Here is a 14863-nt window from a genome sequence, read left to right on the forward strand (position 1 = left end):
AAAAAATCAATTAGCTACCTGTATTTGTAATCCCTTGTGTATTATACCTATATATTAACTCAAAAATTTGAAACTTTAAATGNATATATTAACTCAAAAATTTGAAACTTTAAATGTTTATATCTAATAAACAAATTAAGTTTCATTAAAAATTCAAATGCCATTTACTATTAAATTAAAAACTCAAACATTTTATTAAATTAAAAATATGTGTTACCATTTAAAAAAACAAAGTTGACACCCTTACCAGGCATAAGGGATGAACTTAAAAAGTATTACATTGTTAATATTTCAAGAATAATGTGTAACTAATGATAATAATAAAAAAAAAATGTTTAAATTATTATTATTCTGTAAGTAGTTGAGTGGGTTATGATAAAAAAATCACCCTGTATATGAGTAAGATTAAATATCAACGAAAAATTACTATCTAACTTCTGCACAAAGGTTTGGTAATTTTTTTATAAAATCTACTCAAGTGAAAAATCCAATTTATTATTCTTTTGATATTTTATGTAAACTCTTTTAGTATATTTATTTGGTATGCTCTTTGGCCTTGTGCATTATGTTTAATACAAACTCATTTTTAATTTAATAATTTGTATAATCAATAAATAACATTATTACCCTGTGCAAAAAAACTATTTCCAAGTGGCCTACGTCTTTTCAGTCGTCATCAGATTGATTTAGGGTAGATGCGAGCTCAATTAAAATTCTTTGCACAATAGATTAGTAATGACGCGCATTCTATCGTTGCAAATTGAGAACTTTCAATACGATTTCGTGTACGCACAAAACGTACTTGGAAAACAGAAAAACAGTCATTTCGTTTGGGGGAAAAAAATACGTGACCGCCGAACCAATTAAAAATGTGAAAAAATCAAATCGCACGACACGTAAAAACATTGGGCTCGTAAAACAAACTTGTTTACATACGAGTCTATGTTCAATGATTTGCAGTGAGGGAAAAAAACCACGTTTTCGAAAAAAAGGGATTATCCAATCGAATCGCGAAAAGAGAAACGGAGGGCCGTCTTTTCTCGTCGGGATAGACGCGCGTGAAAAAGCGTTTTCCCAGCGAAACTGGAGAGCGAGAACGATTCGAGGAACAGGAGGAGAGGGAGTAGCTGAAGAAGGTTTTGTAGCAGAAGGTGGAGGTAGGGGAAAACAGCAGAAGGAGATAGTGAAGCAGTTGAAGGAGAAGTGGACGTGAGAAGCGGGAATAGGAACGGTAGGCTAACCGAATCCAAACGCGAAGCGCGTACAATTCGCGCCGGTAATTTTCGTGAAGCGTATAGACAAACGTAGTTTAAACGTTGACGAGTCCAACGATGACAACGACGGTGATGATGACGATGACTGTGTGAGTATTCCTTTAATTAAATTTTAAAAGGGAAATACTATAGAAGTGTGATGAGTAGACATAATATAGAAAATTGAGAAAGGTGATGAGAGTATTCATATATTAATATTTATATGTAAGAATATTCTACAAACATAAAATATCATAAGACTTAATGTTAGTAAAACTTAACTAAAGTTATATATACATCCGCAAATTACAAATAAAATGTACAATAAATGTGATCTATATGTCCACGGATGACAGCGACCTTGGTAACGGCTAAATTGTGAATTACAGATGACAGTACAGAATTCGTTCTACAGCGTGGAAATAAAATTAACCTCGTCAGAAAACGATAGCGCATTTTGGATTATACTTTGTATGTGAAAAACCCGTGGGCGAAAACTATGAGCGTATATACCTTTTGCGATAATTTAAAAGAACACAAAAGAAATGAAAGGAATAATGATAATATACCGTTCAGTTTGGTATAAACAATACTCGAGCAAGCATTTAATTACGATTGAATTATAATGACTCGTTTAACGAGCGCGTGGGACTCGTCTAGTAATTTTTACAAACGGTCAGTCACATATGATGGGGCGGTCACAACAAAGACACCATATCACTGTGTACGCAATAAAGACAATGACGATGGGGTAACATTGTTGCCGAAATAAGCATTGGCTATTTTTTAGTATTCTTTTCTCCGGTCGCTTTTCGAATTAAATATACATACACACTTACATTTACACTTACACAAATACACACACACACACATATTCCGGCACAAACACACCTTGCGCGCGCTAGAGATACAACAAATCAAGTCGTGGATAATGTGTATTATTTGATTTTTTTATTGTTTTTATTATTATAATTATTGTTATTATCATTATTACCAATTATTGTTATTATTATCATTACAATTATTATAATTATTGTATTTATTCGGCAGCGGTGACGACGTCTGACGATATCGAAGGTGCCGGCACCCTCTCAACGCCAGCCACCCAGTCTCTCTCCGGGACCCGGTCAGTCAGGGCGCCGCTCATGACCGGGCCCGCGGCCGCACTGTGCTCAGCAGCGGCGTATGGTGCGCGCCGTCGAACCCAAACAGCTCGTTGCCGTCGGCCCCCTGAAATCGGATTGTCCACCGCCACGATTTTTCCCACCACCGTTCCAGCGCGATGGCCATGGATATGACAGAGTTGTCCACGTTGAGCGTCACGTTCTGGGTGACGAGCTGGCCCTGGAACAGAGAAAGAAAAATAAATAAGTAAATAATAGTAAAAAAAAAAGAAAATTATTGGTCGGCGGTGGAGACGACGACATTTTTCGTCGGCGCGGGCCCCGTTCGACGAAAACAACGCCGCGGTCGTTGCTGCCGCGGCTTCAGCTTTAGTAACAGCATCCGCCAAGGCTGCAACTACAGCAGTAGTCACAGCCATAGCCGTAACAGCCGCGACGGCGGCACCTACCTTGGCGAACCGGCACGTCAGCTCGCGGTTTACGTAGCCGAACCGCATAAAGTGCAGCATCGCTCGCTCGTTGCCGCACAAGGGCTGCACGTCAAACGACCGGTGGTCGGTGCAGTCGATGTAGTGCTCCTTGCACCTGCTGGCCTGCAATCGCAACTGCCGGGCGCGTACCGTTCGTCCATCCGTCAGTCCAACCGACCGGGAAAAAAAAACGAATAAAAATAAAAACAAATGAAAAACATAACAATTAAAAAAAAAACAATTGAAAAAAAATCCACTACTACTACTATAACGACAACTACAGCGGTAACAGTAGATGACGATCGCGACGACGTTAAAAACGGCGGCGGAGGTGGGACGATGGGTCGGTTGTAATGGGGATTTTGGAGAATGATTGGATAGTGAGGAGGGGGTCGCCATTTGACGGTCACCGCCGCCGACGACGCGCACTCACATCTTCTCATTCCTGACACCGCGGGGCCTACCTTGTGCATGACGAAATCTTGGTGGAATGCAAGGATGACGTTCATGTAGTCGGTGCCGCCGTACGACACCATGTCCCGCTCCAGAACCCGACCCACGCTGGCGTTCATCAACAACTCCAACTTGTCGAACCGTACCACCGTCTTGGTGCCCCTGGGCAGGCCCCTGGCGTCCTGAAAATAGATGCGCGCCATAAAGTGGCACGATGTAAAATATAGAGTGTATATATGAATAATACGTATATGTCAATATACACATGCATTTATATAGATGTATATACATGCAATACATATATATATATATATATACACTAGAGTGGTCCTTAGCTATAGGACATGAATTTTTTTTTAGAAATTTATAGTCAGGACCCCTCCCCCATTTTGTTTGGTTGACTTATAAAAGTGTGTGTATAAAATTTAAGTTAGCATTCCCGCCCCTCAAATGGGTTGAATACAGGCGGTTAAGAGCAGAAAAACAGTTTTTTTTTAACAGAACTCGTTAAATTTTAAATTTATGTAAAAAATTTACCTAACTAATTTTGTTGATCGCATTATTTACTAAAATAGAGTATTTATATATTTTCCGTAATGTTTTTATTTTCTTGTATAATATTTAAAAATAGTTAAAAAGTGCTAAATATCATATTTCACAGATTTTCACAAAATATTCAGTTTTTTTAATATAACTCGTTAAATTTAGTATTTATACAAAAATGTGTTCTTATTATTTTTTGTAGGACATACCATTTACAATAGTAAATAAGTATTAATAAGACTTTTTGTAATATTTAATGTTTTGCCTATAATTAATAAAAAAGTTAAGAAGTAAAAGTTATTTTTTCAATGTTTATTTTTAAATTACAATTGTCTCCTGTATATCGTATTATACTCGTCACTACTATTTACATGAGATAACATTAGGCTTACCCTGTTTGCGTCTACAGTAATGGTATCTTATTATTTTTTCGTTTAAGATAATCATAATTTCTATTTATAGAAGTGGTTTATATGGTGGGTCTATCTAACTCAAATTTTTAACACACACTTTTATAAGTCAACATAACTAAATGGAGGGATCCTGACTATAAACATTTAAAGTTTAAAATTAAGGACCATCCTAATTTATATACATATATACATGTTTATATAGATATCTACATGTTTGTACGTGAACTCACTTTGTTCCACAGAGTAATCGCCATGATCAACATCCACAAGAAACCGATTGTTTTTCTCACGTACATGACGCGCTCTTCGCGTACGACACCACCGCGGTCCAATTCGGTTATTTGGAATCTAACTTTGAAAAAATATTTCTAAATAAAATAACTAATTTTTCTAAAATAAAAATAAATAATAATAATAACAACAGTAGCAACAATAGTAATGGTCGGCGACGACGTTTATATTCAGGAATGAAATTTGAATTTTCACTACGTTTTAAACATCATCTCACACGTATACACACACACATAAGTCATACCCTATGTCTACAGCAGTCTATATTTTTATTTAAACATATAACATTTTATAATTACATATACAATATATCTATTTAAATATATAACATTCTATATATATATAGAGTGATCGAAATCTGGTAAGACACTTATTTTCTCAGAAGCTACTGAGAATTTAAAATTTTTGTATAAAGAAAAATTATTAAGTTTATAAAATTCTACAATAATAAGAAGTTAAATAATTTTTTTTTTTATCCCTTCAGGGATAAAAATGTTTATTTATAATTTTTTTAAATGAGAAACACTATTATTGATTTGATAATATGATAGAAAAAAAAATTACAAACAATTTTGTTCTTATAATTTTTTTTATCCGAACAACCGTTTACGTTTTATAATTGTTTAAAGATTTTGACTTCTAGAAAAAATATTGTCATTTATTACGTTTCATAATATTGGTGGCAGTGCAACCGGTTTTTTTGTTAGATCCTTTAGTCTAACAAAACCATAGACTCAGCCATTAATAATACATCGAAAACCCGGTTTGGATCTATTATTGTTATCAGTCATTTAGTGCGTAGAACATTTTTATAGCTAATTTACCTGTCATAACTTGATCAATAAAATATAGCAAATAAAAATAATGACTTCTGTATTTAATACAGTAAAATGACAATAGAAATTTGGCATAAAAGCACTTAACTTTAACAAGCTGTAACGGACGAACGGTTAATCGGATAATAAAAATTATAAGAACAAAATTGTTTGTAATTTTTTTTCTATCATATTATAAAGTTAAAAATAAGGGTTCCTATATAAGAAAATTATAAATAAGGGTTTTTATCCTTGAAGGGACGAAAAAAATATTGGTTTGACTACATATTATTGTAGAGTTTTTTGAACTTGATATTTTTTCTCTTTAATAAAATTTAAAATACTCAATATTTTCTGAGAAAATGAGTGTCTTACCAGATTTCAATCACCCTGTGTATATGCATGCATATTATTTTTTAATTATTGTCGTGTCGTGTTCGACTCGAACGTGTTTCGCGGTTGAATTGGATTTTTATTTCGTTTACAACATATACAGTGTATATTATACACACACGTTGATTCTACTCACGCGTAAGTTGCGTCGTGTTCGTCAGTGAGTGCGTGCGCGCGGCTTCCGTGCCGGTGGAAATGTAAAGGTTACAACTCTTTTTTTTTTTTGTCGTTGTTTTCTCCTCCTCTTCCTGGACGACGACGAAAATCGTTGGACGATTTCCGTCGATCGCAATCGTCGTTTTTCTGATCTTTTCCGCCCACCCCCTTCACCAATGGCACGCCATCATCGTTTTTTATCGGCCCCCGCTTATCGTATTCATCGTTACGCGCTTATCGTTATCATCGGCCATGGTTTCGTGATAGCCCCACGCCGCCGCCGCGGTCGCTCGCCCGCCGTGGGTCGACTTGATGCGCGGCCCTGACGCGCCGACTCGCAAGGCGTAAAATTATATATACATAAACATATATGTGTGTGTGTACGGTTTTGTTTTCGAGTGGCATGCCGGAAAAAACGAAAACGACAATAACGAAATTGCAACAATGATAGTGATGAAATCGCAATAACCCAAGCGACGATATCGATAACGATAACGATGTTAATAACGGGTCGCGCGATGAGGTCCAATTGTTTTTTCGAAAGAGACGCGAATTTCCGAAAAATCTGTACCGGACGATACATGTGATGTGTATATTAAATATATACAATAAAAAATGGTTAAATGGTATGCAAAATAAACGCAGCAAATGTGTACCTTAAAGTAGGTGTTCAATTTAAGGTCTATTCTTGTTTCTAACGGACGAAAAGATCAAACTTCGAGTTACGACATAAAGTCTAACTAAATGTATATTATACTCTTTAAAAACGATAGTGAAAACAGTGATTTTTAGAAAAATATTTTAAAATCCAACAAAATTACTACTATTTTTGAACCCGTATATCTGTACTAGTTAAATAATAAAGGAATTTCTGATGTACTAATCGACGGATGGGTGAAAACAAATCAATACGAAAAATAATAACAAATATATTGGGATATGCAGTAAAACATACACGATGCGATGTGGTAAATATTTGAGAAAAAAGGGTATTAAACGAGACAATAAGTGAAAATGACTATTTTAATTGTATAAGTTTTCACGATCTTAAAATGTTACATAGCATGTATGTTTTTCGTTCATACGAATATAAATTATTTACCGAAATATTAATAAAATTGCATTAGAATTAATTTAAGTAGGTATCAAGTATCAAACAGTCACGATATGCTACCCTGGGGTCATTAATATATTTCTCCTTCTCTCCCTCTCTTGGATTAAAAAGTAAATAGTAAAATTTGCGTATCTCTACGTTATTGTTTGTAAATACTTATTGAATTTATGTAATATTTATTAATAAAATGATAACTTTTAAAATTTTAGTCTAAAATAAAAAAATAGATAAGTTAATTATCAGTTTAATAAAAATTAGTTGTATGTAGATATAAAATTAACCGTTGTGAATTAAACTTAAAGTATTTAACAAACTTATGATAAATATTGATTTATTAATTTAATAAATTAAATGTAACTTTTGAAATTATATCTTATGTTAAATAAAAAATAAAATAATTATCAAAGTTCAAAATTATTTGTATGTTAATGAAAAAAATTATGTAATGACATTTGATTTAGTAATTGTTGTAATTATTGAACTCAGGTTAAATTGTAATTTTTTAATTTAATATTACTTGGTTGGTTGGTTAATATTACTTGTAAAAAAATTTGAACTATTATCAGAAAAATTATTTCTATGTGAACATAAAATAAAACATTGTAAGTTAACTTATGATTTTTATTTTCTAATCAATCTACTAATAATTGGTATACAATTATTGTATGATACAAATTATGAATAGGTTCGTACTTATGAAAAAGTGTATACATATATTTTGTAATTTGATTGACTTGTCATATTGTGCTATTTTGGACGTTAATTTGTAACCTATCTATACATATAAAATAGATAATTTAACTCGCATGATCTTTATATTATTCTTTGATAGCCTATAATGAATTAATAATTTTTATTGATAAAGAAAATTTATGAATTCTATTACTTACTTTTAAAGATTATTTATATTCCAAAGTATGACACTCTCATTGAAATAATTGTTTTAAAAATTATGTATAATACTAAATAGTTGTAAAATACATATTATTGTACGAGTAATAAAATACATACGCGATTGAATGAGTAAAATTATAAAAACATTACTGAAATTGTATTTAAACGTTGTGATAAATGAACGCTTATTGTTTACATCAAACATACAGTTAATATCTACGTACTTAATGTAAGAAAAGAAATATCGTTTGAATGTTACATCGTTTGGTTAAAATAATGGTACTTCTTACCATATATGCAGCATAGAAATAATAACATATTTTTTAAATGTATACTATACAATAATTGAACACATAAAACATTTAATGTGATGTACAAAATATTTATTAATTCATCTAAAATTGTATGGGAAAAAAATGTATTTTTACTATTTATAATTAAACATTTTATAAAACAATTATTTTACATTAAAAAATTATTGATTAACCATGAATATAATATTTTAACATGATTATTCATACAACAATCATCATTGTCTTTATGAAATAAACATATATCCTTTGATAAATCGCAACTATCACTTAAAAGTATATCGATTCTCGGACAACCATAATCTTCCATATAGATTACTGGTTTGTTCGTAAAATTTTTTGAGAAACTTCTTTTTTTTTGCAATTCTTTTACGTAACAATTTGTATACCACTTATCGGAGTTCATTCAGAATTGTCTGCAGGTTATCGTAATCATAATCTCCGTCCGTATTATTTAATTCATGTTTATCACTGCATACCCACCTATTCACCCTCGACTATTTGATTGTCATATAGAAATTTATAAGCGGTTAAATACATAATGATCTAAATGGTAAAAACGTACGCCGTCAGTTGTTTTACGATCAACTAACTTTATTTATACTTACACATACTGCGTTGTAGTTATATATTATAATATATAAAATTAAATAATACGTTTAATTATATAACTATAATATATTAAAATATTTAAGTTACAGTCTACGACGACGATTTGTACGATGAATTATTACTATTTTTAGGTGTTCGAAAAACACATTCAACATAAATCGATTGTAATAAATTATTAGAAAAATTATTTAAAATTAAAATCCGATTACGTCATACGCGAACGTGTCCCACAAAATACACACAATTATTGTAATTTATTTTTTTATTTTTTTATTATTAAAATATCTAAATAACTAACCTCCTAACTACTCTTTATATACCCCCTAATTACTAATTTTACCCCCTATCTACTCTTTGCATCACCCCTTAACTACTATCTTCACCCCTATCTACTCTTTTCTATTCCCCCTTAACTACTAATTTTACCCCTATCTACTCTTTGCATCACCCCTTAACTACTATCTTCACCCCTATCTACTATTTATATTCCCCCTTAACTACTAAATTACCCCTATCTACTCTTTTCTATTCCCCCTTAACTACTAATTTTACCCCCAATCTACTCTTTGCATCACCCCTTAACTACTAACTTCACTCCTATCTACTCTCTGAATACCCCTTAACTACTTTTATATACTCCTTAATTACACATAAATTACTAATTAACTATACTTAATATACTTAATTACTATAATTTATATCCTTTATTACTAAATTACGGCTTAACCTTTAGTTTAATTATATCTGATTACTGACAAAATAAAGAAAAATTAACAGACGACGACGAATTACAGAACGCGGAAAACGATAACGATCCCGCGGTGACTACCAAAAGCAACTCGACCAATTCCGTCGAAAACCGCCGTCGCCCCGGTAGGTTGGGTTTGGTTGGAAAATCAAAACAGTCGGGTTTAGTCAAATGCGAGAGCCCCTCCAGGGCCGGTTTTTTAATTACTTTTTAGTATCATCCCACGTATACCTTTGTAGGATGAGCGAGGTCGAGAAATGCGTCCTGATAAAGGAAACGGTCGTACTAGCGGCGACCTTCGCCCTCCATCTACTAAACGTCAAAATCGCCATCACCTCCAAAAAAGCACCGGTTCAGAATCCGCTATCGACCGGTGTTTGTTTCTCTTCTATCGGATCGTGTACGATTTTAAGAGCTGGCTGGAAACGCGCACGACGCTATATCTCTACTAGACTTTATTTTTTATCGCGCGACGATATTACGACTCTTCTGTCGTTATAAAGTTTTTTTTGTGCGTTTCTGTTTTTCGAAACGGTTAAAAGACTCGCGGCGAGACGAACACATTTTTCAAAAATCGCAATCGTCTCGATTACAATCATGCTCGTTCATGAGATCTTATCGATTTTTCTCAGCCTACCAGATATCGATGTAAGCGAATTATTTTTACGGCATTCAAGTTATAAATCATTGTGTTTTTTATTAAATTGATTTTTTTTCACAGAGACACAGTTATTACAATATGAGTAAAGTTATTTTGTAATTATAAAATGTTGTAAATGAAAAAAAAAAAAAATTTAACGCTTAATTGTTGTAATTCAAACAATTAATTTGTAGTCTCGCACGTCTTCCGGACGTGTTGTTTATCTATTATTTATATTTTCGACCGAAAACGTTGAAATAATACAAAGATTGCTCTACGAGTTAACAATGCCCTGTAGAGCAACTTTTTGACGCATAAATTTCACGAAAAATAGTTTGAAATCTAAATTTATGTTACTATAAAAAATTCGTCCGCGTCCGTTTTAAACAAGACAACAAACAAAAGAACCGGTGAGTCACGAAAAAAAAATTGTAAGGCTTCGAAACAGTCAGAAAAGTAAGAGAATTTCAGCCGTGTGCCCCGATGAATTATAGTATGTAATAAATAAAAATATGGTAAAAGAATATAATAGAATATATTATATGTATATATAATATATATGTATTAAATATAAAGGGGGTAAGGATGAAGGGGTACTTGGGGCCAAACACGTCCTAACCACGAACTGGCCAAACGGTCGATCGCCGCAATCTAAGAAAATTATTTGAAAAAAAGAAAAATGATTAAAAATTTATTTTAATATTTTTAATATTCTTTTACGGATAATAATAACCACTTGGTTTCTCTGTAAAAACAAAAGTTATTTATTTTATATTATTTAAACTATTTACAAGATTACCTGTAAAAACAAAAGAAACAACAATTTATGTTTACTATTATCACTCTTTGCTTATTAACAATTTGCTTAATTAACAATCTGAAAAACAATTTGCAATATTAAAAATTTTTAAATTTAATTTTTATTTATTATTATTATCAAATCTTCAAAATTTTATCATCTTATCAAGTCATCTTGATCAGTTGCATCTGGGGGGGATAAATATAAGGCGCGTATAATATTTAAATAAAAAAAGTATTTTCTTTACACACATATATGAATTAATGTAGCAAACAATCTTTCTGTCTTAAATATCTTGGACGCTATTAGTTTTCTAATGTATAAACCAATTAGGTTTTCAATAAAAAGTGAATTTTTTTAATTTAAAACACGATAATAAAAAAACATACTTTATTTGTTTTGTTTTTGAGTTCAATGTTTTTAACTACATGTTTGAGTCTTGTCGTAATATGCCCAATGCCTTGCATTACGCATCTTACATTTATCAATGAAAAATTTATAATATGTATTTTATATTACTTGTAAGCAAACAAATAACTTATCCTGTCATAGCATGTACACTGTTCAACACAATTTCTTACGATTTATATATATGTCAATTTATTCATTGTTAATTGTGCTATCTCAATATAATAATCATGTAATGTATAATGAAACACAATTAACTAAAAAGATCACTATACGCGCTGACATTAATATCCCTGGAGGGGGGTATTATTACACACTTTAAAAAGCACTAAAATCTTTTTAGAGCTCAGTTCACCTCTGTCGAATTCCAATTTAGAATTACTTTCAGTTACAAACCCATGTTATTGTTGGCTGTCTTTTTTATGTGCACTTTCTTTATGTATACGAAAGAATTCTCTTTGATTTATTATTTAATTTCGTCACGTGAAAGGAATTAGAGTAAAGATTTTATTTTATTGAACCATTTGTGAATAATATAATTATAACTGGAAAGGGTGTTTCGGAAAGAAAACATATTAAGCGTAATTAGAAACCGAAAACTTTAATGGGCTGGCCATGCTATACGAAACTAAAACCATTTTATAAGAATGATCATTAACGAGAACCCAGTTGGTAAGAGACCACTGCGAAGAATACGATTGAGATGGGAAGATGTGATAAGAAACGACGTAGAAACACTGAACAGAGGACGGGATTGGAAAACAAGAGCGGTGGATAGGGAAGGTTTCAATTGATTGGATGTGTGATGGGGTAAACTTGATGGCCGGAAAACCCAAGAAGAATAGTAATAATTGATGAGTCAGTTGACTTGAGTTGGTTTACATACTCGACTCTAACATATTGTCCACTACTTATTGTTATGAAAATATTAAAACTTTAAACAATACAATACAACATTAATTCTTTATATCAATACAAATAAATAGGATAATGAAATAGAATGACATAGAATGATATAGAATGATGCAAAATGAAGATGAATTATGATATGGAATAACACAAGAGTGTAATTAGCGTATACTAAATCATGACTAACTATGTGGAAACTATAGTGGGAATCCTTCGACCATAAATTGCCCTTAATTACTTGGTCTGCACATTCCTATGTATGACGACGGTCGGACGACCATGTTATCTATACTCTACGCATTTACAAAATAAATCAGGGACACATACTTAAAATGTTAAACCCCTTACACTAAAATTGATCAAGTGTATATAAAATATTTTTTGTTCTAATTTTATTAAAAAAGTTCTTACTTCTATCATAGTATCATCGATATTTTTAATAGCTGTAAAAAAAGCAATAACAAATTAAGGTAACACTTCTGCTGCTGGCGACTGATGACTTGACAATTTAATAAAAATAGACAAATTAATTTAAACACTACTTAAATCATTTGGAGAAGGTCATCGTGATCTATTGACCCTAGTACGCATATGATGATTTATTGTCAAAACGTAAGTCTCAGTACTCGGTTGTCGCCGTCCAATTTTTAACCTTACGCCAAGAGTTAATTCATTCTTGATGCCTTCACCTAATTGTTTCCTCTTTTGATTAACTAAAGTACTTGTGTATTGCACTTAGTCTGTACCTTATAATTGGTTATAATTTTCTCTGGTACGCTTAGTATTTGTGTCCTGTATTCCGTCTGCACCTTGATGTTAATCTCCTAAGTATAACTCTCTTTTTTTGTCTTACGACACTTTTATTTCTTATACAAAGAATAATCTAAAAATATTCAGAGTATATTTAGTTATCAATTGTCGTTCATTATATACGGTCGTGCTTTAGTTAGCGTTTTACTGGTTATTTCGTTGATTATTTATAGTCCAATAGTGCTAATATGATATGCTCAATTTATGACGAGTTAATTCTTACCGAAGATAAATAATATGTTTTATATTTGATAATGTGAATTGACAAATTATTTTCATTTTTATTAATAATAAAAAGAATTTTAAAAAATATGCAAATATATGTAGAATATAGTATATATTATTTTATTACAAATTATGTAAAATAAAATTTATCACTGGCCAAAAATTATAAATCATGTGTTTAATAAAAATATATATTTACATATAAATCGAAAAATTACTCATTAGCAAGTATATGATGCGATAGTTAATCGCGCATTAATAACACTAGTTTACAACAAAATTGACCTATGACTTATGATAGTAATTTTTTATGTAAAATCGTCCACTGAGTCCGAAAATAAAGTCCAAAATACAAAAAGTAGAATAGTTTTTGAGTTATTGCGAAATTAGCGTTTTTCGTGTACCGCGTAAAAACGTTTTCATTATATTCTAAATATCTTTAATTGCATTCAACCGATTTTCATTTTTTTTTTATATAAAATTAAACAGTATTAAATTACCTATAACTTTTATCTTAAACAATTTTTTATTTGATTTTTTTGTCGTTTGCTATCTACGAATTTACTACCGAATTTTTATCATTTTTTTCAAAATGTCAGAAAAAATTCAGTTTTACGTAAAATACACCAATAAAAAAAAAATTTAACAACAATCATTTTAATAGACGTTATACTCTAATATATAACAAAGAAAATGATATATTATTTTGTAAAATTGATAAAAAATGTAGAAGTTATGCGCGATTGAAAAATAAAACAAATTTCCTAATATCAGAGTTTTTTAATTCGATGCTTTTTTTTTGTAAAATGTAGAAAAATTACTCACAATATTCCTTTTCAAAACAAAATTTCGATTTTTTAAATAACTTAAGGTTATTTCTTTCAAAATGAAATTTTGAATTACGAACATAAAAACTTCACCTTGGCCTCACTGACCAAAATAAATTTATCCGTTTTATTTCAAATGACAAAATGTACAGTGCTACCAATTAGTGATGAGCAGTTTTATGTAAAAAAAATGAAAATCGGTTGAATGCAATTAAAGATATTTAGAATATAATGAAAACATTTTTATGCGGTACACGAAAAACGATAATTTCGCAATAACTCAAAAACTGTTCTACTTTTTGTATTTTGGACTTCATTTTCGGACTCAATGGACAATTTTACATAAAAATGACTATCATAAGTCATAGGTCAGAAAATTTTTTTTTATTTGTAAACTAGTGTAATCAATAAACTTAAGAATAGGAGTTATAAGTCTTAATTTAAAGAGAGGAAATATACTTTTTTGTGGGGGTTTTATAACTTCTAAAAATATAAATCAAGCTATGTTATGTCTTAGTTTATATAAAAAATCACTTCAATACCATCAGGATCCAATGTTTATTATTTTTAAGTGAGAGAAGTCTGATACTAAAATCGTCTAGGTTAAAATTAATATTGGAAAGAAGATAAAAGTAAGAATTAAGTTTTTGTTATA

At 31.1% G+C, this 14863-nt stretch overlaps 1 long non-coding RNA gene across 3 annotated transcripts; it reads right to left on the reverse strand.

Annotated features, from left to right (window-relative positions):
• Positions 1–2192: 2192 nt before the first annotated feature.
• Positions 2193–6119, reverse strand: LOC126899337 (uncharacterized). 3 transcript variants are annotated; one of them, XR_007702552.1, is made up of 5 exons: positions 5892–6119; positions 4487–4604; positions 3312–3482; positions 2827–2982; positions 2193–2597 (listed from the first exon to the last, which is right to left on the reverse strand). It is a non-coding gene; the product is annotated as an uncharacterized LOC126899337 (long non-coding RNA). The 3 variants fall into 3 exon arrangements; XR_007702551.1 differs by lacking the exon at positions 2827–2982; XR_007702553.1 differs by lacking the exon at positions 2827–2982 and having other exon boundaries at positions 4487–4608.
• Between the last annotated feature and the right edge of the window lie 8744 nt (positions 6120–14863).

Source organism: Daktulosphaira vitifoliae, unplaced genomic scaffold, assembly GCF_025091365.1.
Source record: "Daktulosphaira vitifoliae isolate Bord-2020 unplaced genomic scaffold, ASM2509136v1 Scaffold_2, whole genome shotgun sequence".
NCBI classification, from domain to species: Eukaryota; Metazoa; Arthropoda; class Insecta; order Hemiptera; family Phylloxeridae; genus Daktulosphaira; species Daktulosphaira vitifoliae.